The sequence below is a fragment of the Sorex fumeus genome, unplaced genomic scaffold (genome assembly GCF_029834395.1).
Source record: "Sorex fumeus unplaced genomic scaffold, SorFum_2.1 ptg000098l, whole genome shotgun sequence".
Classification (NCBI taxonomy): domain Eukaryota; kingdom Metazoa; phylum Chordata; class Mammalia; order Eulipotyphla; family Soricidae; genus Sorex; species Sorex fumeus.
Window position 1 is genome coordinate 14,664,213 of NW_026606155.1, and position 25,292 is coordinate 14,689,504.

The 25,292-nt window shown below is 47.2% G+C and overlaps 1 protein-coding gene across 1 annotated transcript in view; it reads left to right on the top strand.

The window, feature by feature from the left end:
* Positions 1 to 451: 451 nt before the first annotated feature.
* STON2 (stonin 2) overlaps positions 452 to 25,292 on the top strand; it is a 189,596-nt gene continuing 164,755 nt past the window's right edge. The window contains exon 1 of the mRNA XM_056134453.1: positions 452 to 602. The gene's annotated coding sequence lies outside the window, so the exon portion shown is untranslated. The remainder of the gene's footprint in view (positions 603 to 25,292) is intronic.

A 25,292-nucleotide genomic window follows, 5' to 3' on the forward strand; every position in this document is an offset into this window, starting at 1 on the left:
GAAGCAATTCTTTCCAGCGTCCCGCGAGTGTCCTGGGGAGACAGACTCCGGGGGATTCCCTATCCCCGCCGTCCCCCTGGCCACTCGCTGGGACACTTTCCGCACCGTGTGGGGGTGCCATGGGATAGGTGTGTGTGTGTGTGTGTGTGTGTGTGTGTGTGTGTGTGTGTGTGTGCAGGATCCCGTGTCAGCGCCTGGATCAGGGTCCCGGGGTGCAGCGCCGAGGGTGCCGTGGGATAGGTGTGTGTGTGTGTGTGTGTGTGTGCAGGATCCTGTGTCAGCGCCAGGATCAGGGTCCCGGGGTGCAGCGCCGAGGCCGAGCCCCGGCGCCAGGGGCGTGGGGAGCAGGTCCCCGCGGCGCCCGGCCCCGGCCCCACCGTCCAATCAGAGCGCGGCTCGGGCGCTCGCCGCGGCCAATCAGGAGCGGCGGGAGCGGCGGCCGGAGCCGGCGGGCGCAGAGCGAGCCCCGAGTCGGGAGCCGGCGGCGGCCCGGGGCGAGCGCGGGGCGGGCGGCGCGGCGGGGAGCCCGGAGCCTGCGGAGCCGTTTCGAGCGCGGCGAGCGGACGGCGACCCTCGGAGGGCCCGCGCGGACGACCACGCAGGTACCCGCGCCCACGCCCCCCCCACCGCACCCCCCCCCCATCCCCAGCTGTAGGGCTTTGCAGGTGGAGCGGGGAGAGGGGTGGTGGGGGGCGGGACGCCGCCAGGTCCTAGCGCCGCTGGGCAGCACCGCGTCTTTCCAGCCCCTCGTGCCCTCCTCGGGGGCCCGGACTCTGCGGGAGGACTCGGGTGCCGGGGAGAGGGATGTCCTCCTCACCCCGACTCAGCACTCACGCAGACACTGTTTGCTGGGGAGTGTCCAACCCGGGTTTTGCTTTCCCGGGACGTCTGCCTTGCCACCCTCCCCCCCACCCCCACCCCGCAGTGTGCAGGCGACAACAGGTGTCCCCCGCCCCCCATTCCTGCCCTCACTCCAGACAGAGACGGTGCCTTTCTCCTCCCTCGGCTGAAAGCCCGGCCCGGGCGATCCGCCCCACCTTTGGGGTGTCGGGAGGCAGGACCCCAGTCTGGCCTCTCAGGCGCCCTGCCCGCTGGACAGCGCCCAGCGGCGCCTTGGACCCGGCGGCCTGGGCTTTTGGATGGAGTTTTTCCTCCTGGCGTTGCCAAGCAAACTGCAGGACACCCGCGTCTCCTGGAGAATGCAAGTGTGTGTGTGTGTGTGTGTGTGTGTGTGTGTGTGTGTGTGTGTGTGTGTGTGTAGCGTCTCTGCTGCACGGAGCTACCTGTGGGCTGGGAATGAATCATTAACTGGGATCCTGTGATCTTAGGCAACTGCTGGCCCCAGCCAGTTTCCCCACCTCCCCCCCCCCACCCCCCTTCTATCTCCCAGGTAGGTCCTTCTTGCTCCCCTCACCACCTCGCTCTCCTGCGTCTGGGAAGCGGTGAAAATGATCGCACCCACCTGATAGTATTGTTTGGAGGATTAAATGAGTCAAATGCCTGGGAAGCACCAAGTACAGCCCCAAGTACCCTACACATGCTGGCTGGTCCTGTTTATTCTACCGAGTGGATGGGACTTTATTTTAAAAGAGTAAATCGGACTTGTCCAAACTAGCCCAGCCACCATTTGGAGCGCCGAACTGTTTTCTACCATGGAAAGGGGGAAGATGCTATTATTAATGTGACTGATGGTATCTTTAAAGGAAATAGATCCTTTGAGGGGTAAAAACTAACTGTATTGGAATGGTGGGAAAGAGAATGGATTCTGCCCTAGGAAATGAGAAACCTTTGTGACTCGAGAGAAAACTGATATGAATGTTGTGTGAAAATGGCACTTTGATGAATGCTTGTCTTTCATTACTGTGGCTAATTTTGGAGAAGTTTCTTGTATTTTCTTATTTGTCTAATGAGAGAAACATGGGGGGAGGGAAGGGGAGAGAGAGAGAGAGAGAGAGAGAGAGAGAGAGAGAGAGAGAGAGAGAGAGAGAGAGACCCCTATTGCTCCAATAATTTGTCAAGGCTAGTACAGTCCTAATCTCCTGTCTGACCTGGATGGTCTGGTTCAGTTCTTTCTTACTGTGCGACTTTCCTTTTTTTTTTTTTTGTTTAATCTGAGGAGCTATGCAAACATTTGATACCATTCATTTTTATTTTCAATACTGACAATATCACCATGTAGCACACTTACTTGTACCCTACCCTTGAGAAGTCTAAAAGGACCTTTCCAAAGGGTCCTGGGGGCACTGTCATGTGAGTGTTGGCTTGCTTCCATCTCCAACTGGACCTAGGCACAGACAACATGCCTCAGTCCTCTAGAACTCCCAGAGCAGTTGCCAGTTGCCGTAGAATACTTATGACCACTTAGAGCAAGGGATTATCTTCCTTCATGGGGCGAGAAGCCCACTTCTAGATGCAAATCTTTCAAGTCCTGAATTAACTTGATGGCACTTTCCCTTACTGATAAGAAGCCTTTGAGAGTGGGTGGATTGGAAAGGAAATCTGGCAGTGGAGAGAGAGAGAGAAGTGCTGGGTAGGGGGAGGTGTGTGTGTGGGGAGAGTGGAGGGTAAGAAAGAGGGCAGGATTCTGAGCCAGAGTCACACCTGCTGTGTCCTCCCTCCGTGACTGATGGCTGGGAAATATGGACAAGCCACTTCATTTTACTGTAACAAAATCACCTCAGTCTGTAAAAGGGGTGCCTGACTTTTGTTTAAGAGGATGATGCTAATGAATGGACCCTTCCCCCCAGCACTGCTTCAGAGGGCATAATTATAGTCAGTAGCATTCAGAGGTGCTCCAAAAGGTAGGTGATTGGCTATGCCTGAGGGAAAAAATCCAGATTGCGGAATTGATCCTTGATCTGAGTTAGAATGATGGGTCAGCCTCTGGCATAGATGGGTGAGGTGGGGTTGGAAGGACAGGAGATCAAAAGTGCTGTAATCGTGAGGCCGGAGCAATAATATAGCTTGTAAGCGATCATACAGGTTTGATTCCCACCATCCCATATGATCCGTTGAACTCACCAAGAGTGATCCTTGATTGCGGAGCCAGGAGTAATCCCTGAGCACTACCAGGTGTGGCCCAACTCTCCCCAAAATGTGCTGTCCTGGGGACTTCAGAGATAGTCCAGTGGGTACAGTACTTGCCTTGCACATAACTGACCCAGGTTCAATCCCCAAAACCCTTATGGTCTCCCAAGCGGACCTACTGATCCCTGAGGGCAGAGGCAGGAGTAAGCCCTGGGCACCACCAGATGTGGCCCCAATAACCTCAGGCCCCCGAAAAGAGAAGAAAAAATGCTATAATCATTCAGATTAAATCACAGCCCCAGTGCTGCACAAACCCTGAATATTAGTTTTCACGGATGTGGTCATGTTCATTGTAAGTCATCTTTGATTCTCTTCATCTGTCTTCATCCTGGGACCTGCTGAGGCTTGAGAAACAGCCTCTTCCTGGGACAATACTGATCTCATTTATGGGGAAGAGACATGACAGAACAAAGCAATAGGGATTGGCATCTCCTTACAAATAGTAGTCTTTGCTCTGGCTTTCATGCTGTCAGCTGTAAATCACATGGCCAAACCTGACATCACTGGGTTTGGGGGAAATAGAAGCCTCCCCCAGACAGGGAGCTGTAATCAGGTAGGCAGGAAAATGCAGACATAAATATATCCATGGAGATGACCCAGAGGCAAACAATAACGATTTTGGGTCATATAAGTTCGATTCCTCCATCCCTCTCGGAGAGCCCGGCAAGCTACCGAGAGTATCCTGCCCCCACAGCAGAGCCTGGCAAGCTCCCCCTGGCGTATTCGATATGCAAAAACAGTAACAGCAAGTCTCAGAATGGAGACGTTACTGGTGCCCGCTCGAGCAAATCGATGAACAATGAGAGGACAGTGCAGTGCTACAGTGCTATCCTGTGTTTGAGAATTTATCCTTTGTGCTATGGTCAAAGAGTTGGCATGGGAAGACTTTAAGCTGGACTTGACATGGCATGAATGTTTGGTGGCACTGTGAACAGAAGTCTAGAACAGATAACATTGAAGGTAAGAAGATGAGATTCAGCACCCCCTAAGTCCCCCACACCTCGCCCCCCCCAGGGCCTTAATACACGAGGAAAGCCTTCTATCCCTGAGCCATTAAACAAGTTCCCAGCCCATCTTTCAATACTTATTATAGATGTTCCTGACTAATGCTAGCTTGATTTAGGATTTTGCAGCTTTTAAATCATGCCAAAGCCATATACTTTCAGTAGAAACTGTCTTTTGTCTTTTGAATTTTGATCTGAATTTTGAATTTCGGTGCATTTCTTTCTTTCTTTTTTTTTAAACTTTTTGGGTCACACCTGGTGATACACAGAGGTTACTCCTGGCTCTGCACTCAGGAATTACACCTGGGGACAATATGGAATCCTAGGAATAGAACCCGGGTCGGCCATGTGCAAGGCAAACACCCTACCTGCTGTACTACCACTCCAGACTCTTAGGCACATTTCTGTTTATAATATTTTCAAATCTTGATGGGTTTATCTGGATATAACTCCATTGTATAGAAGAGTGGTCTGACTTGAGATCCTTTAGTAGTAAATGATTCATTTGGCTGTAGTGGCTTGTCTCATGTGTAAGTCTTTTATCTTCCCCTAAGATACACAGACTCATCTTTTTTTTTTCTTTTTGGGTCACAGCAGGCAATGCACAGGGGTTACTCCTAGCTCAGGAATTACTCCTGGCAGTGCTTGGGGAACCATATGGAATGCTGGGAATTGAACCGGGGCACAGCCGAACGCTCTACCCACTGTGCTATCGCTCCAGCCCCACACATACTCATCTTAAGGTCATTATTTCATACTGTGTTACCTAAAGTAGCTAGCTTCAACCTTTAGACTGCTTCAGAAGTGCCTGGGGGACTTGAGAAAATCCAGATTTCTATGTTTTTTTTTTCCTCCTCTATCCTGAGCACTTCTTAAGGAGGGTTGACCTGATGATCAGCATTTCTGACAAATGCTCAAGAGGTGAAGATGCTGTGGGCTTAAAAAACACACATCAGAAACATCTTCAGATTAAATCGTGGTTAGGAAAAGATTTGAATTAGAAAGGCTTCCAGGAAGGAGGAAGATATTTGGAAGGTTCTAGAATTCTCCATGTGGCAGATTGGCTGCAGGCTGACTCTGGCCATGGGCAGTGGGGTGTGTAGGAGGAACTGTCTAGGTTTCTGTTAAATTGCACATTCAATTCTCCAAGCGAGGAAATGAAAAAAAGCTGTGAATCAGAGAATTGAGTAGCCAAGTGCCTCGCCATCCTCTCCCTTTGCCCTCCTGCCCCAGCTCTCCATCCCATGGCTGAGCACACACCCTCTTGTCTAACTCCAGCCCTGTCATCCAAGCCCATTGATGTGTTCCAGTCCTGATCCGTCACATGTCCGGTCTTCCAGCTTTTAGTTTCTTCTGGAGCTGGAACTTGCCCACTGCGGGGGCACTTGGCTGAATGTTAATACTGCCAGAACAAGAAGTTTCTCACTTGACTTGAGGTCACCTTCATGAATAAACATCTGTACCACGTGATCATGCAAATCATGTAGCACTCCCCCCCCCAAGATAAATATCCCCCTGAGAATCCAAGATCATCCAGGGTTTGGTTTAGCCTAATGGGTGGGACATTTGGCAGTGATTCGTTTAACTGTGACTCACCCCTCCTCGTAATGAGAGGCCAATCCAAGAATGGACGTTTTGAAGAAAATATGTTGGCCTGTACAATGTGACACAAGGAATAAAACACAGTGAGGGGTTGGTTTCTTTTAACTTTGTAATTTTTTTTTCAATCTTGAATATGGCAAATGTTCTACAAGGGTCCAGATGGTGTTAAGTTTGCCCAACAGACACCATGGGAATGATTGCAGTGTTTTGAGTGCTGGCTAACAGGTTACAATATTTGCTTTAAGGTTGGATGTATGTAAAGCAATCTATTGGGTTGCTATGTGCTAGAAAGTCTACACATATTAAATACATAAAATAGGAAGTGTCTCGTGGGCCCAAGCTATAAAGTAGATTGAGATTTGAAAAGACCCTTTTCCATAATTGAGATTTGATAGACCAGTGGTGTCTTAATGGTAAACTTTAAAGGTGAAAAACAGGAGAATTACCAAGGATTTTTCATGCTTCCAAAGGTGGATGAGAAAGTTTGGAATCATAACCTCTGTTTGGAAGTCTAGTTCACCTTTTCAAGTGATTTTTGAAATGCTTTAATGGTGAAACAGGAGAGTTACTAAGGGTTTTCTCCACTCCCAAAGGTGGATGAGAAAACTTGGAACCATTACTTATGTGTAGAAATATAGGACCACTTTTCCAGGGGATTTTAGAAAGCCGACTATTTTGTTTGATCTTGCAGGCTTATCTTTAGTGCTGCTATATGGTTAACTGCACAGTTAACTACCTCAGTAATTAGACCCTAGAAAAATGTTCTGAATTTCAAAAGATTCAACAAACAAAACCCCAGCCATGTGATTCTCAGAGAGTGCAGGGACCCAGAAACGAATTCCAGATATTAAAAGTGTTGAACTTGGGGAAGCTGGAGTAAGACACTTGCTTTGCTCGTGGCCAATCTGGTTTTGATCCCTAGCACCCCATATTGTCCCCTGACCTCACCAGAATTTATCTTTAAGTGCTGAGCCAGAAGTAAGCCCTGAGCACAGCTGGATGTGTACCCTACCCCTGCCCCCCAACCCCGCCAAAACTAGTGTTGAACTTGAACCTAGAGAAGTAGGACAGAGCAGGAGGTGCTTGCCTTGCATGCAACTGACCTGGGATTGATCCCCAGCACTATGGGTCTTTGAACCCTGACAAGAGTGAGCCCTGAGCACAACTGAGCGTGGCTTACCCAGATTAAGTGTTGAATGTATTCTTTGGAATGTGTTTCTAGGACTGGAGAGATAGTACGATAGATAGTGCACTTGCCCTGTGTTTGACCAACCTAGGTTCAATCCCCAGAACCTTATATGTTCCCTAAAATCCTTCCAGTGGGGCTGGAGAAATAGCACAGCGGGTAGGGCATTTGCCTTGCATGCGGCCGACCCGGGTTTGATTCCCAGCATCCCATATGGTCCCCTGAGCACTGCCAGGAGTAACTTCTGAGTACAGAGCCAGGAGTAACCCCTGTGCATCGCCAGGTGTGACCCAAAAAGCAAAAAATAAATAAATAAATAAATAAATAAAAATAAAATCCTTCCAGGGATGATTCCTGAGCATACAGCCCGGAGTAACCCCCAGCACAAAAACTAAATTGGTGTTTCTTTAGCCAATAGGGTAACATTTATCGAGCTATTTGATACTCAAGAATATATATGTATCAAATCACTAGATAAATAGTATACTTTCTGTATTTTTACAAAATTATGGATAGATATCACATATTCTTATATTTTTAGCAGTTTAAGAAGGCAGGATTCTAGTATTGTTGAAGTCTTTCTGAAATATGGCCTTAATTCTATTGATAATAGAAGGGGAGAATTGAGAATTCCAAGTCCCTTTCCTCCTTTTGTTCATTGTCTGCTCCCTTTCCCTCCAACCAGATGGCCCCTCGTTGGACTTGTCACCTGAAATGTCTTCGCCAACAGGCAGGAACGGGTTCGTTTTTCCTAGTGGTGTTTAGTGACAGTGAGGATTGTGAAGTTACTTTGCAGATTGCTAACATCTCTCCCTCTTTTTTTTTCTACCTTCCTGCTTTTTTTTCTATTGAATCACTGTGAGATACAGTTACAAAGCTTTCATGTTTGAGTTTCAGTTATTCAGTGATTGAACACCCATCCCTCCACCAGTGCACATTCTCTACCACCAACGTCCCCAGTATATCTCCCCCCCCAACCCTCAACCATCCCCCTGCCTCTATGGCAGAATCCTCGGTAAATGGATCCAGCTGAACTGTGACTCAGCGGCCAGCACAGACCTGTTTCACCCGTGTCACTAGATTTCTGGGTCTGCACTGGAGGCTCAAGCAGGAGGGGAGAAGGGAAACTTGAGCCTGACCACTGCTTAACATCATCCCTTTTTGGCTGCCCTCTGACCACTGAATCGGAATCTTCACCTCCTGCCAGGTGAAACCGCCTGATGATTCGTGAGCAGATGAGTTACACTGGATGCTCACTTGACCTTAGCTCGCTCATTTTATTAATAGGAAGGCGCATTGGGGCGCGGGATGTCAGAGCTCTTTATAAATAAAGTCTAGCTCTGTCAGAAGCCCCGTCAGACTGGCAGGCTGTTGGTGGCTCTTCACTTGCAAAATGACTCAAGAAGGTCGGTATCTCCTTTGAAGTCATGTGGGACTCCCTGGCCCTTGTGCGTCGCCTGCTGCCACCTCCTCTGTGTGATGGGTGGTGTCCTGGGGTCATTGCTGGGTCCCCGTAGAGATGCTGATGCAGAGAACTAGGGTTGTCCGCCGTGGCATTGAAATTGCCCCAACTACTAAACCCTGGGTTGGTCTGTAACCCTGAAAAGGGTTATGGTCCTTGTTCATTTGTGTGTGTGTGTGTGTGTGTGTGTGTGTGTGGTGGTGGGGGGTGTTATAATTATATATAATTATACCTTGCTCCCTCAGGCTTAACCCTCACTGTCACTGAAACAGACGTCATTTTAGTGCTGCTGGAGGGGACAAAGCAAATACAAGACATCCCAGTTGTCCTAGGAGCTCTGAGGGTGTGGGCAGTGGGCTGAGCTCTAGCCTGATGGAGCACCCCAAGTGAGTGAAAGGCTTTCCTCCCTCAGCGTTTGCATTCCAGTCAGTAGGGTTATCAGGGCCTTCTGTCTGCTGGCTTGGAAATGAGATACCAGCATCATAGCAACATTCCATTGGCCTCTTTATTTTTGTCCACACCCAGAAGTGCTCAGGGCTTAGTCCTGGTTCTGTGCTCATGTATCACTCCTGGCAGGACTCGGGGGGACAATAGGGGGTGCTGGGGATCGAACCCTGGTCTGCCGTATGGGAGGCAAGCATTCTCCCCACTGTACTATTGTTCTGGTTCTGCCATTGGCTCCTTTTTGAGGTTAGATAATTGCTTTTGAAAGTGTGAGATGCTTTAAATAAAACAGATTTTATTGATATATGTTTTTAGATTTTTTTAAAAAAATATTGTTTTGATATTAATTGTCTTGGGGCCACACACCTCGTTCTGTGCCCAGGGATCACTCCTGGCAGGAATTAGGGATCAAACATGGCAAGCACCCTCCCTACTGTGCTCTCTCTTCAGATCCAGTGTTTGTTTTTGAAATGGAATAGATTGGTATGTGTCGGGAACATGTACCTGACTTAAGCTTTTTTTAAAGAGAAAAGTTAAAATGTGTGGTTCAGTGGCTATGGCTGGGGTGTCCCAGAGACAGTGCTCTATTGTATACTGTCCAGGGCATGAATTCGGGCTGCAAAACGGCACTTTGATTTGCGTGTTTTTTCTACCCCGGCCAAACAGAGCATCTCCCATGTTTCTCTTGGTCCTTGTATTTCCTTCCACTTGAGATCTGAAGAGTAGAAGTGTATAAAAAGCCATTCATGGCTGAAACCTCTAGAAAGACTGTTGGTTGTTTATTTATTTAAAAAGTAATGTAGGGGTATGGCTATTTGTTCAGCCATTGATTAAGCTGATTCAATTGGGCATGAACTCCACATTACTTTTTTATTTTATTGTATCACAATACAAAGCTTTCATGTTTGAGATTCAGCCATACATTGATGGAACACCCAACCCTCCACCAATGCACATTTTCCATGGTGGTCATTTATTGAATGTAACTCTGTTCCAGGTCACCTGCTAGCGGGACTCTCTCTTTGCAGGTGATTGAAGTAGAGGTGGGGCAAAGCCATTTGTCACAGGCTCTAGTGGAGCTCATCAGAGAACCTCTCCAAGTGTGACCTTTGTGAGCTGGAGAGAGAGCACAGCAGGTAGGACATTTTTCTCACATGCAAGTAACGTGGGTTCCATCCCCTGTATCTCACACAGTCCCCCAAGCCCTGCCAGGAGTGATCCCTGAGTACAGAACCAGGAGTAAGATCTGAGCATAGCTGGGTGTTGCCCAAAACCAAAATGAAAAAAAAAAAGATAGTGTGGCAGAGAAATAGTATAGTGGGTGGGACATTTGCCTTGCATGCAGCCAACCTGGGTTTTGTACTCATCTTATATGAGGCTGATTAACCTGAATCAACCACCGGGGCGGATTCCTGAGTGCAGAACCAGGATTAACTCCTGACCATCACGGGCTGTGCTCCCTCCCCTCAAACAAACAAACAAAAAGAAAGTGTGAGTTCTGGATATCTTGCCCTGCAGTGTCTGGAAATAAAAGAACTGCCCTCAGAGCTCCTGGGACGGTCAGCTGTTGGCTTTGTCCACTCCACCAGCGGCTGGTGAAGCACGCTTCTGTCTTGTATTTTCCCCTTCATTTCCTTGCTAATTTTTTCCATCATAAAGTGACACTTTTCAAGCGGCACGGATGGGCCGGGCTCCATCCAGCTGTCTCCGGTGGGTGGAGCCATCTGCAGCCACACCTCCAGCTGTGCAGTCTGTCCCAGGGGGGCGGCAGAGGAGGACACTGTGTCTCTCTCGGGCTCTGCTAGGGTTCGGTTGGCATTTCCTGAACCCTGAGCAGGCCTTGGGCGAGACAGCTCAGAGGAGTCGGAGCCAGTAGCTGTCCTGTGTTAGCCTCAACAAGGCGACCGGGTGGGGCCCAGCTCAGTGCTCCAAGGACCAGGAACCGATTTTCTGGCCCGCCGTTGCTCCTTTCTCATGAAGAGGGCTGGCACCCTGCCGTCACTCCTGATGCTCCCTTGGCAAGCTTGGGCTCTGGCCATAGCACAGACAAAGAAGGGTGCAGGCTTAGTTACACATTTCCGGAATGTGAGGGGTGCAGGGAGTGGGCAGGGAGTTTGGTGTCCTGAACCAAGGCATGGTTTTGTCGAGTTGTGGCATCTTGGTCAAGTTTGTTCACCTCCTATGCTTCAGGTTCTAGCTCTGTACATGGTAATGGTGCTGCAGAGTTCTCATGAAAATTGCTTAAGGTGCTTAATTGAATGAGTAGTAAAGGCAGTTGGAGCCATAGTACAGGGGGGAAAGTGCTTGTCTCACACACAGCCAGCCCAAGTTTGACCCTGGGCATCCCATATGGTTCCTGAGCCCTGCCAGGAATGATCCCAGAGCACAGGGCCAGAAGTCCTGAGCATTGCTAACAACCCCCAACCTAAATAAACAAATGAGTTGTAAAACTCTGTGTGGTCATGTCCCGGAAGTTGGAAATGTTTCATGTTTATCAAGTAGCGCATCACACTGAAGAGCTTGGTGAGTGTCACCTTTGTCTCTTAAAAAAAAAAAAGTTCGGGTCACACCCAGTGGTACTCTGGCTCAGGGATCACTTCTGGTGGGGCTTGGGGGACCAGATGGCGTGCTGGGGACTGAAGACAGCCACATGCAAGGCAAGCGTCCTACCCACTATACTATCTGCCTGGCCCCACATCACTGCTCCTTGGGGACAGTGCTTGAATCTGGGAAGTGTGCCCATTTGGGGGAAGGCACTCATGATGTGCCCCATGTAAACGAAGTCTTCTTATCCAGTGTGCTAGGGGAAGTGACCCCCAGAATCACAATGAACATGGACAAACAGTGAAAGAGGAAGAATGAAGTAAGGAGTATTGGGGTGGGGGGGTTAGGAGAGAGGGAGCCTAAAGACTGGAGTGTGTACTTTGCCTCCAGGAGGCTGAAATTCAGTCCCTGGCACCGCGGGTCCCCTGAGCACTGCTGGGAGCAACTATAGGGTAGCCTCTGTTACCACCACATAGAACCCAAGCAGGAGACTTGGGGGTTGGGGGGACTTAGGGGGTGGTGGGAGGGAAACTGGGGACACTGGTGCCGGGTAGTTACATTACTGGAGGGATGGGTGTTGGAACACTGTATGACTGAAGTTCAGTCATGAACAGCTTTGTAATGTCCTGTCTTTGTAATGCTCTATCTCAATTCAGTTTTAAGGAAAAAAAAAGTCATTTACAGGCTTTAAAGTTTGTGGGCCATTATAAACTTGATAAACTTTGATTTTTGCACCTCCCCAACCCCCAAAAAAACAAAAAGAAAAAAAAAGGGAGACTTGGCATGTGTAACTGAGGTTCCTGGAGAGATGGAGTGATGTTTGTGTTCGATGGGGAAAGCTTCTGGTGGAAGGATTTTGCCGAGGGAGCGCGGTGACTAAGGGTTGGGCGTGTTGAGTTTAAGAGGCCTGCTGTCTACCAAAAGGAGATGCTCAGGGAGCATGTGCAGATTCAGGGGCGAATCAGGTCAGGACATATCTCTGCAAAGTCTCTAGTTATTAATGGGATGTGTTGGAAGGAAGGGACCCTCATTTGTTACTGGGAACATCAGCTGGTTCAGCCTTTTGGAAAAACACTTCTCAAATACGGACAGTTCTCAAGAAACTGGAAATTGAGCTTCCCAGCAATTCTGCTTCTTGGCATCTTGACCCCAAGGGCTTAATAACTCTGTTAATAAAATTTTCTCTCTTCTGTTCATTTGTATTTACAATAACCAAGATATGAAAACAACTCAAGTGTCCAAGAATAGATGACTGGATAAAGAAACTATGATACATATGCACAACAGAACACTCCTCAACTTTAAGAAAAGATAAAATCGGGGCTGGAGAGATAGCACAGTGGGTAGGGCGTTTGCCTTGCACGCAGCTGACCTGAGTTCGATTCCCAGCATCCCATATGGTCCCCTGAGCACCGCCAGGAGTAACCCCTGTGCATTGCCAGGTGTGACCCAAAAAGCAAAAAAAAAAAAAAAAAAAGAAAAGAAAAGATAAAATCAGAGGCAGGAATAATAGTACAGCAGGTAAGGCATTTTCCTTGCATGTGCCAACCTGGGTCAATCTCTGGCATCCCATATGGTTCCTGAGCACTGCGGGAGTAATTTCTGAGCGTAGAACCAGGAGTAACCCTTGAGCTTCGCCGGGGATGGCCCAAAAGCTACGCATAAAAGGAAAAGATGAAATCATTCCATTTCTGCTGGATGGATCTGGAAAGTATGCTGAGTGAAGTTAGTCAGAATAATCATATGTGGCATATAAGGAAACATAGTAGGGGAGTAAAAATGCCCAGATGCAGCAGGGACTAATCATTGGTCTTCAGTAGAAAACTTACCTTGGGGGGGTGCTGGGGGCAAGTAGACCCTCTAGTCAAGGGCATGGGGCTGGATGTCTTATATATGAAATCCTACCAATAGCAGTTTTGTAATCTAGGGTGCCTACAATAAAAATAAGTATGTGTGCACTCATGGTCACAGTCCTCCCGTTATTCATCGATTTGCTCAAGCGGGCCCAGTAGTGTCTGTATCGTGAGACTTGTTACTGTGTTTGGCATATTGAATATGTCATGGGTAGCTTGCCAGGCTTTGCCGTGCAGGCGAGATACTCTCGGTAGTTTGCCAGGATCTCTGAGAGGAACGGAAGAATCAAACCCGGCTCAGCTGGGCCAGCTGTACGCAAGGCAAACGCCCTACAGCTGTGCTATCGCTCCAGGGCTGTGTGTGTGTGTGTGTGTGTGTGTGTGTGTGTGTGTGTGTGTGTGTGTGTGTATTCTTTTAAAAAGAAGGTATCATAGAATAAGGGTAGATGGAGAATGAAGCAGTCTCCTTGGCAGACCCAGTGGGTATTTGACATAGTGGCAGAGTCAGGCTAGTCTCAGTTTCCTGGTTTGTTCTCCTCCTTTGGCCAGTGTAAAGGGAAGTGGACTGGTCTGATGCTGGCTTTTCTCCAGATTATCATTTGAGCTGTGTACTGCTTGGGCTTTAGCATTGATTAACAAGACTCAGCTGCCATTCAACCTCTTCCTAGCTTTGTGCATTTGGTCAGACTCTGCTGTCTGAGACTCAGTTTCTTTGTCTTGGGATGAAAAGTGGTGGTAAAGATGGCTCTCTCCTTGATTTGAAGACTCAAAGTACAGCTCTCTTAATGCTACAACTGCTCACTGCTAGAACTGCTTAATGCAATTACTGCTAACCGCATTCTCACTGTAAAGTCTTACGGTTCTTCAGCATGTTGGAAATGAGCAGGGGATGATAGCTTACATTTGTAAATCCCTTTGAATTATCCCCAAACTAAAAATCACATTTGAATTTTAGCAATGCTATTCTTTTCCCCCTGGTTTTGATTAATAAATCGCTAGCTACTGAGATGCATTCTGCAGAGATAGCACCACTTCCTGTGTAATTGAAGCTCTTCATCCATAGATCACATCTGGCCTGGGGATGTGGCAGTTGCTACATGCATTACAAAGGGACAGGTATTCAGAGACCCTGAAACTGAAACATGGAAGACAGTAGATGTCCTGAGTAGTGACAATGTTTCAAGAATTTATACTTCATCTGTGCTCTTCATCGCATGAGCTGAGTAAGCACTGTAGCATGATAGCACTGTCCTCCCGTTGTTCATTGACTTGCTCAAGCAGGCCCAGTAACATCTCCATTGTGAGACTTGTTACTGTGTTTGGCATATTGAGTACATTATGGGTAGATTTCCAGGCTTTGCCGTGCAGGTGATAATACTCTCGGTAGCTTGCCGGGCTCTCCGAGAGGGGTGGAGGAATCGAACCCAGGTCAGTTGGGTCAGCCGCGTGCAAGACAAATGCCCTACCGCTGTGCTATGGCTCCAGCTAAGTAGGAAGTATTTTTTTCCTAATTGAGCCTTCTTATTATTTCAAAGCCTAATTTTACCGTTGGTTGGAAAATGCATCCAAGGTGCTTAATGTAATAATACGATGCTAAATCCACTACAATTAGTTTTAGGATCCATGCCTGGAGGTCTGGGAAGCCTGAGATCCTCTGGTGCTGGGAATGAGCATGAGTTCTGGAGGTTGAGCCCAGGCCTTCACACATACTAGGCACGTACTCTACCACTTGCCTGCTGAATTTTTTTTTTTTAAATATCTCACTCTCAAAGCTAAATAAGGATCTGGAAATATGGAGAATCGAATCCTGAAATCTGTCTCTCTCAGTTCTCTAATTAGTATGTCTGCTGTGTTTGCATTTATGGTTTGTATGCTTTGGATTTGTGGCTTTTCTGTTTTGGGACAGTTACTGTCAGTGAGGCTTTGACCAAAAGCAGTGCTACTATTAGTGGTGGCGGGATCGATCATATGAAATGGAGTGGTTGCTTTCTAAATCTCTAGCTTATCCAGATGGAAGTGGGTGGGATGAGGCTGAAGGAAACCACTAGAAATACCAAAGCAGAAACATTAATAGGAAAGAGCGTCCAGTGATTAAATGTTTCTTTCTGGCGATTCAGGTTGAGGAAGTAGAGAATAGTCATGAACGGGGGGAAATTTCCATCAGCTTGGAAAAAAACAATAGAAAACATCACTCTCCACCACGAGGTGAGGGTACAGGGAGTCCCAGGGCTAAGGGATCCTGTCCCATTTGTCTGTGGGTTTAGCCTCACCCTTAAACAACAGAAGTAGCCCTGGATCCTGAAAAGATCAGGCAAAAAAATTCTACTTTGGGGGAGGGAAGTGGTATGCTGTGCTTTCCCCTCAGCATACCAGACTGTACTCAGAGCTTACTCCTGACTCTGTGCTCGGAGCAACTCCTGACCATACTCAGGGGACCATATGCAGTGGCGGAGGGCGGGGGGGAATTGACCCGGGATCCTTCATATATAACTTAGGAAAGTACTTTAACACAAGTACCGTATTTTCTGTCACATTTTTCTGGCCCCATGTGACAGGAATTTAATTGATCTAGTCATTTCAGAAATATATCAGTGGTTATACTTTTCAGTATTTTCTTATGATTTTAAAAGTATATTCCTTTAAATGAGAGAAGTATGTGGAAATGCTGGAAAAAAGGGGGGGCTGGGCTGGAGTGATAGCACAGCGGGTAGGGCACTCGCCTTGCACGCGGCCAACCAGGGTCCGATTCCCAGCATCCCATATGGTCCCCTGAGCACTGCCAGTAGTAATTCCTGAGTGTGTGAGATAGGAGTAACCCCCTGTGCATCACCGGGTGTGACCCAAAATGCAAAAAAAAAAAAAAAAAGAAGGCATTGAAAGAGTACATTCAAAAAGTACCACTGTAGCACTGTCCTCCCGTTGTTCATCGATTTACTCAAGCGGGCCCAGTAATGTCTCCATTGTGAGACTTGTTGTTACTGTCATGGGTACCTTGTCAGGCTATGCTGTGTAGGCGGTACTCTCAGTAGCTTGCCAGGCTCTCCGAGAGGGGCAGAGGAATTGAACTCGGGTCGGCCTCGTGCAAGGCAAACGCCCTATCCGCTGTGCTATAGCTCTGAAAAAGTACAAAAAGAGCAGTAGTACAGCAGGTAGGGCGCTTGCTCTGCATGCAGCTAAGCCAGGTTTAATCCCCGGCACCCTATATGGTCCCCTGAGCTTGGCCAGGAGTGATTCTTTTTTTTTTTTCCTTAAATTTTTATTAGTGAAACACCATGAGGTACAGTTGTAGATTTACAAATTTTTGTGCTTGGGTTTCAGTTATACAATGATCAAGTACCCATCCCTCTACCAGTGCCCATTCTCTACCCCCACCAATCCCAGTATCCCTCCCACCCCCCCATCCCCCCAGCCCACCCTGCTTCTGTGGCAGGGCATTCTCTTTTGTTCTCTCTCTCCTTTTGGGTGTTGTGTTTTGCAAAAGAGGCATTGGGTGGCAATCATGTTCAGTCTATAGTCTACTTTCAGCATGCATCTCCCATCCTGGGCGGATCTTCCCAACACCCTTTATTTGGTGCTCCCTTCTCTATCTGAGCTGCCTTTACCCCTAGAGTGTGCGGCTGGGCTCCAAGCCATGGAGTGAAACTGAGAGTTATTCTTGAGCACAGAACCAGGAGTAAGTTTAGAACACAAAACTGTTTACAAAACAAAAAATTAAAAAATTGTCTAGAAGGGCGTGAGATGCGTAAATGGTCATCATTTGCTGAGTTGCATACTACATTATGTAACGCGAAGATTATTTTGTCCTGCAAATCATAACACTTTGTAGAATATCTTCATTGAAAATTTGCATGGGGAGAGTGCAGGGAGTTAGTAAGGGATTAGGGTATTTTTTTTAATTGAATCACTGTGAGATGAAGTTGGACAGCTTTCATGTTTGAGTTTCAATCATACAATGATCAAACACCCATCCCTCCATCGGTGCACATTCTCCACCACCAATGTCCCCAGTATACCCCCCCTTTCCAACCCTCTCCCTGCCTCCATGGCAGCCAATTTCCCCCATACTCTCTTTCTACTTTTGGTCATTATGGCTTGCAATACAGGTACTGAGAGGTTGTCATGTTTGGTCCTTTATCTACTTTCAGCACACAGCTCCCATCCCGAGCAATTCCTCCAACCATCATTGTCTTAGTGATCCCTTCTCTATTCTCTCTGCCTTCTCCCCCAGCTTATGAGACAGACTTCCAACTATGGGGCAATATTCCTGGACCTTGTGTCTACTGTCCTTGGGTGTCAGTCTCATATTATGTTATTTTATATTCCACAAATGAGTGCAGTCCTTCTATGTCTGTCCCTCTTTTTCTGACTCATTTCACGTAGCACAATCCACTTATAAGCAAATTTCATGACTTCATCTCTCCTAACAGCTGCATAGTATTCCACTGTGTAGATGTACCAAAGTTTCTTTAACCAGTCGTCATCGGGCGCTAGGGTGCTTGCTTTTTATGCACCTGACCCCAGTTCAATCCCTGGCCCTCCATTTCCTCCCCCAGTACTGCCAGATGTGGCCTTGGTGTCCTCTGAATACTCCAAGGGTGGCCCTGGGGCTCCCCAGCACCATTCTTGGGTGCTGCACGTTATTGCTGGCTCAGCTGGCTGAATGTTGCTGAGAAAGGACCCCAGACACCCCTGAGTTCTGCCTGTGCTCCAAGGAGGGGGAAAAAAGAAAAGTGAAAAAAAATGCGAAAAAGAGAAGAAAAGGATGAGGGGATGTCTCGGATCCAAACCCAAAGACCCTGGCGTCCAAAGCAGAGCCCGCCCTCGGCCATCAGATTGTTTACTCAACTCTCCTGCTTTTCCAAGCCCACCCAGCATGTCTCTGTCCCTTGCTGCGGCTCCTGGCAGTTGGAGACCCCCACGTGCCCCTGACTTCAGCCAGCAGACAGCGAACGGGGATGTTTCTTGTTTGCGAGGGGCTGTTTGACAGGCATCGTGTCAGCACATCCAGCCAGGAAGCAGCTGTAGCCCACAGGACCGAGTTTTTAGCCTTGGGGTTGTTTTGGTTTTCAGCCCAGGAGGCTTTTTTGTTGGGTGAAGAGGGAGGGGAGGGATTCTAAGAAAAGGGAAGGAGGTATCTTTAAAAAAAGAAAAAAAGACGGAAATAAATGAATTATCAGTTCAGGGTCAGTAGAAGCCCCCGTGTTTGGTTTCCGTTGTAAGGTCTGTAAGTGACTCCAGCTAGATAAACTGGCCTTGGGCAGAGCTACTTCTTTGGGTCCAGAGATCTCCCAGGGGCCTGTGGATGGGTTTGAGGAAGGGTACAAAGATTTGGGGAAAGGCATTGAGAAGCCCCTGGAATGTACCAAGAGTTGCCTGTCTTTTTTCTGGAGATGAGGGACTCTGGCTGAAATTCCATTCCAGAGTTCCAGAGAACTTATATTCTCTTATTTTAAAAAGTTCAACACCAGTTCTAGAGGAGACTTGAGTTTGAGTTAGTTGTGCATCTTGGCCTTGGTCCTTATTAGCAAATTCTTACTGACGGTTGGCATGCCTCGGCAGAGCAAGTGTTGGCCTTAAGTGTTTTCCAGCTGGAAGGCTGGAAATCCAGAAAACACATGCCCTGTGTTTTCTAATGCTAATGCTGCCTCTTCTCTGTCTCTGTCTCTTTCTCCCTCTCTCTGTCTTTCTCCTATCTCTGCCTCTCTGTCTCTGTCTCTCTGTCTCTTCTCTCTCTGGCTCTGTCTCCCTCTTTCTTTCTGTCTCTCTCTCCCTCTCTGTCTCTCTCTGTCTCTCTGTCTCACTCTCCCTCTCTCTTTCTGTCTCTCTCTCCCTCTCTGTCTCTCTCTGTCTCTCTGTCTCACTCTCCCTCTCTCTGTCTCTCTCTCCCTCCCACTCTCCCTGTGTATTATTGTGCCATTGAGCCTATGCAGAACTCCCTTAACTGCATTAGCAGAAGAGTTCAGAGGTTGAAGTGACACAAACTTCTCATATATGGCTTCTGGTTTCAAGAGAACCAGGGTGATTTCCCCTACACTGGAAGCTTGAATTTCACCCAGGCCTTCCTGTTGTTTTCCTACGACCTTCCCCTCCTTGCAAACTCTGGAGTGATGTTTATCCAAGTGCCCAATACACAAGTGTTGACTAGGGTCCCACCCTTTGTTCTTGATTCTCCTCAGAGCACACATTCTCTCTAGCTGACCTAATCCAAACCACGGCTTCCATGACTTTCCAGTGTGTATCATCAGTACTCACCTCTTCTCGCCGGCGCCCTTGATTTATCAGGCATAACAACTCAGTATGTTGGTCTCATGATTACATTCAGTGGGTCTGTAACAGAACTGACCTTCCACCTCTCAGCCGTCATTGGTCCGAAAGTCCTTGTCTTGGTGAAGGCTACAAAAACCTAGACAATATATATATTTTTTGCCTTTTTGGGTCACACCCAGCAGTGTACAGGGTTTACTTCTGGCTTTGCACTCAGGAATTACTTCTGGCCGTGCTTGGGGGATCATATGGGATGCTGGGAATTGAACCCAGGTTGGCTACGTGCAAGGCAAATGCCCTACCTGCTGTATTATGGCTCCAGCCCCATATCTAGACAAGTTTTAAGGATTTTTTTAATTTTGGGTTTTGGTTTTTGCTTTAGGCCACATTCGACAGTGCTTAGGGACTATTATCTGCTGAGTGCTCAGGGTTGTTCCGGGAAGTGCCTGGGGAACCTAGCCTGCTGGGAATAGGGCCTGGGACCATCCTCCTTGCTTTCAGAAAGATCCGTCTGGTCTGTGGAAAATAGAATTGGAGCATGTTATTTGCACACTTAAAATTGTGCAGTTGATCTCCATTACTGTTTTTTTTTCTTGGGTCACACCCTGCGATGAGCAGGGGTTACTCCTGGCTTTTCACTCAGGAATTACTCCTGGTGGTGGTTGGGGGACCATATAGGATGCTGGGACTCGAACCCAGGTTGACTGCGAGCAAGGGAAACGCTTTACCCACTGTTCTATTGCTCCAGCCCCCACCTTTTTTTAAAAATCATTACATTTTCTTTTTTCTCTTTTTTTCTTTTGTTTTTTTCTTAAATTTTTATTAGTGAGACATCATGAGGTACAGTTGTAGACTTACAAATTTTTGTGCTTGGGTTTCAATTATACAATCATCAAATAATTATCCCTCCACCAGTGCTCATTTCCCACCACCACGGATCCCAGTATCCCTCCCACCCCCCATCCCCCCATCCCACCCTGCCTCTGTGGCAGGGGATTCCCTTTTGTTCTCTCTCTCTTATTGGGTGTTGTAGTTTGCATGAAGGCCAACCACACATGCTAGGGGAAAAGGGAGCTCAGATAGAGAAGGCAACACCAAATAAAGGGTGTTGGGAGGATCCTCCCAGGATGGGAGAAGCATGCTGAAAGTAGACTTTACATTTTCTTTTTATTACTGTTATCTTTTTTTTTAAAAAAAATGAATCATCATGAGATACAGGTACAGACTTACAAACTTTCGAGATTATGTTTCGATCATAGCCATCATTGATCCAGTAGCCATCCCTCCACCTGTGCCCATTCTCCGCCACCAGTGTTCCCAGTATTCCTCCCCTCCCCCCTCTCCAGCAGGCACATTCCTTTTTACTCGCTCTCTCTTTTTGGGTGTTATGGTTTGCAGTATAGGTAGTACGTGACCATCATGTTTGGTCCATAGTCTACTTTCAGCACGAATTACCTTTATGACAAAATCTGAGACTCTTCACGTGCCATACAGAGCCCGTTTGACCTGACTCCTAAGCAATCTAGCTCTTGTCTTGCTTTTCCTTTTGGCTTCTTGATTCAGTCAACTGAAATAGCCGTAGTTCAGAAAACACATGACTTCATTCCACTCCTAGGCTTTGCATATTATGATAGCTGCCCTTTTTTTTGGGGGGGGGGGACGGGGGGTTCGGAGGCTTATTTAAAAAGTCTTTACTTTGAGCTTATAAGTTACGTGCTAGTCCTTCCCACTCCAGCTCTGTCACCTCAGTCATGTCTCTGGGCCCATCCCTAAAGTGAAATCTCTGGCAGTTCCTGAACTTGGACTTTACCTCTTAGCCCCATCCTTCCCTCACACAGTACCCCAATATGATAGTCCTCCAATCTTACCCCCATCCCTGCCAGACTCGGGGATCAGAGTCAGTGATGGGTGATGATGTTTCGAGTGTGGTTAGATAGGAGAGAGGCTGGGATGTAGGGAAGGGTCAGGGGTGTCCATTACTCTTGCTTTTAGGAAGCTGTAGAGTTGTTTTGTAGGCTAATTCCACCATCCAACCATGACTGTGTTTGATAGTGTGTGTTGTGTTGTCTTGTTTTGTTCTTAGGGGGATGGTTTGCTGCCCTAAGGAAATGTCCTTTGATGGCCTGAAGCCTCTGCTTTGTGTCCCATGGAAGAGTTGGGTCTGACGTAACTTGATCCCACTTTATTGTTACTGATTTTTTTTTCTAAATTAGGGTCCAAGTTGCAGTTCTCTCTCCCTAGAATTTCACTCGAAATACCCAATAATGGATGTTTAATAAGTGTGAATCTGAAAACTGAATCTAGGAATCGGTGACGTGCTGTGACAGAATTCTAAGAACCTGCAGAAGCTCAGCGGGCACAAATGATGCGGTGGCCAGAAAAGACCCATTAGGTGATACCCTCTGTGCTTTTTTAGTATGTGGGATTGTGCATCAGCGTTGAGTCTGGGGGTGATCTTCTTGCGTCTGCCCTCTCTCACACACCATCTTGGTTCCCCTTAAGTCACACCTATGTCTGGGCTGCCCTGGGACGAGCTCTGCTGGGCTCTGTCATCTGTTCTGTCTTCCAGAGTCACTGCTGGATTCCTGAGTTTCCTCATCTGGAGCAATCACACTGTATTTCATTACCTTGTAGAGATTAGATATGGCGATGCATGCAAGGCTCTCAGTACCTCCAGCGTAAGCCATCAAAAGGTATCTTACGATTCAGCTTTTTAAAGTACAGTTTGATTTGTGTTTATAGGAAACCAATAGAAGGAATGGATTTTTTAGTCTTCAGAGCTTTTATTGAGTTTCTAAGAGGTGTTTCCTTGGTAAATCCTAGGCTTGGTTTTAAAACCCTTAAGAAGACGTGACAAAATCCTTCCATGGATGAAGTGTTTGTCTGCTAGGCATTTTGCTTTGTTGGAGAACATGTGTAAATCATACAGGATTTGTGCTTAGTTAATCCTGTTTCTCATCTCTCAGGTATTTTCGAAGTCTTGCAACGACATTTGCGTCAATTCCAAGTTTGTGAACTTGTGGCAACAAAAGCGGAACAATTTTGCAATTTTGCCCTGGTCATTCAGGGAATTTATGGTGGGGAAGAATTTAGGAAAGAGCCTCTGGCCCCTTTCCTGAGGCTAGTTTCGGTTTGTGTCAGGTAAAAGGCAAAGTGTTTCCCAGAGACTCTGGGGTCTGGTCCCTAAAATACTGTGTTAGCTGGGAATACTGGGTTGCTTTTACAGAGCTATATTAATATTCTTTTAAGTGATTGATCACTCTGGACAAGAGTTGAAAATGTAAAGGGATATACATGATAAATTCTCAGTACCTGCACTTCAAACTGTAATGGTGAGAGAGAGAAAAAGAGAGACAGAGACAGAGGCAGAGACAGAGACAGAGTGAGCCTGCTTTAGAGGCACATTGGGGGTTTGGGGATGGAAGGAGGGAAATTGGGGACATTGGTGCTGGGAAATGTACAGTAGTGAAGGGATGAGTGTTGGAACATTGTCCGATTTAAACCCTGTCATAAACAACTTTGTAACTATGTATCTTACAGTAATTTAATTTTAAAAAAAGATTCATTGAACTGCATTAAACAATTTAAACTCTGGTCAGTTTCTTGCTAACTCCTTGCGTTCAGGCTGGAGAGCATCACTGTATTGCACAGTGCTTGTGGGTTTCTTTCAGTGTAGCCAGCCTTGAACTTTGTGAATACTGAGAAAAAAGGGCAAGGGACATCCTTCAAGAGCAAACATTCCAGTTAACCCTTGAAAAGGTTAGCAGTGACCTCCCCACTCCCCCACCCCCAATTCTCTTTCCAGCATTTTATGCTAGATATCTACCTTAAAAACTCTTTTGCCATTATGGTCCTTGAGCCCCCCCCTCTTTCTCCAACTGTCTGACTAGAGACTCTTTGGGCCCCATTTTTTTTCCATCTCTCCCCCCTTTTGCCCCAGCTATGTGGACATGCTACAATGCTAGTCATCTTTACTTAGTCATTTCCTCTGTTGATAACCCATATATTGCCTTTGCTTCCTGTAGCTCTGTGTTCTTTGCATGGATCCAAAATCTAACTTTTATTGTTTATTGTTCATTTTCTTTCTTTCTTTCTTTTTTTTTTTTTTTTTGCTTTTTGCGTCACACCCAGTGATGCAAAGGGATCAGTCCTGGCTCTGTTCTCAGGAATCACCCCTTGTGGTGCTCAGGGGACCATATGGGATGCTGGGAATTGAACCTGGGTCAGCCGTGTGCAAGGCAAATGCCCTACCTGCTGTGCTATCACTCCAGCCCCTCTTTCTTTCTTTCTTTCTTTCTTTCTTTCTTTCTTTCTTTCTTTCTTTCTTTCTTTCTTTCTTTCTTTCTTTGTTTCTCTCTTTCACTTCCCAGTCAGCACTGGGCACTATGTTAGGTTTTCTTTTTCTTCTTATTATTTTTTTTTTGCTTTTGTGTGTCACATCCAGTTATGCTCAGGGGTTACTCCTGGCTCTGCACTCAGGAACTACTTCTGGAGGTGCATAGGGTCCATAAGGGATGCCGAAGATTGAATCCTTGTCAACTGCATGCAAGGCCAACACCCTACCCACTGTACTATTGCTCCAGCCCTTTACCCTTCATTTTCTCTAGGCTTCAAATCCACATTTTTTTTTTTTGCTTCCACCTTCTTGTTCACATCCTTTGAATTGCAACACGTCCCAAATTAAAACGCATTTCCCTCTGCCAGCTCCAGTTCATTCTGCATGTCTAATTTACCAGGGACCTTCGTGGCCCTCAGTTCAGCTGCATTTCTTTGAATCAGTCGCCCAAGCTTAATTGCTGTTTCTATCACTAGCGTTTCCTTTGTTCTATTGACTAAAGCATAAGGACTTCAGTGGATATAGGCATGTCCTTTCATCTTTCCTCCCAGTCAGGGTTATGTCTTGAGCACCCCACATTTCTCTGCTTTCTCTAACGTGTGGGAAGAGTGGTGGGTGGCATTGCGATGGGGCTGCTAGATTGTGCGTTGCAAGATGCTGTGCTCAGATGAGGGGGTGCAGTTCATGTTGTATTGGGGCGAGTACCGCTTCCTAGACTACACTGTGCTTCACTTTGGGAGCACTGGGCTGCGAGGGGGTGGTGAGAACTCAGGGAGGGATGTGGGACTCTGTAAGGGCAGAGAGAATGGAGGAGAGTCGCTCGTCAACCCAGGAGAGAATTTAAATTGCTGTCGAAGGATGGAAGAGAAAATAGTTCTCTGTGTCATCATCCAGAGAAATGAAGCTCTGTGTTTTCCTAGACAAATCTTTGTGCTCACTTTATCATAGAACCACCCAGCATGCTAGCCATCCCTCGCTTGGAAGTCCGTTTTCCTCTCGTCTTTGTTATTCCTGGTGGAGGATGCGTTGCCGGGGGTTTCTCAAATGAAGGTTCCTGCAGCGGTCACAGCGACTTGGGATGGGCCCAGGCTCTCTTGCCATCAGTTGACCTCTAGATATGCTTTCTGGGTGGTCCAGAAAGGCTGGCGAGAGTGCTGCGCCTTGTTTCCTGGGGTAGCTGGATGATTGGGACTGGCCTTGCGTCTGCAGTTTCAGGCTCAGTACTGCCCCCAGCGCACAGCTGTACCATCCACACCCCACAGATTCTGTTCACTCACCGCACCACTCCAATGAGCCCTGACATAGCCCAGCGTGGTATTGCTGCCTTCTTTCCCAAGGCATTTCTGGAAGAACTCCTGCCTTGAATCCAGTGGGTTAGGCTATTTCCTGTTTCAGGCCAAAACTCACACCACTACTTCCTTTTGCTCCTAATTTTGAAGATCTCCCCCATTCTTGTACTTTCGCTTCCTGAATCCCCTGACCACAGGAAAGAAATCAGCAAGTTTTTGCA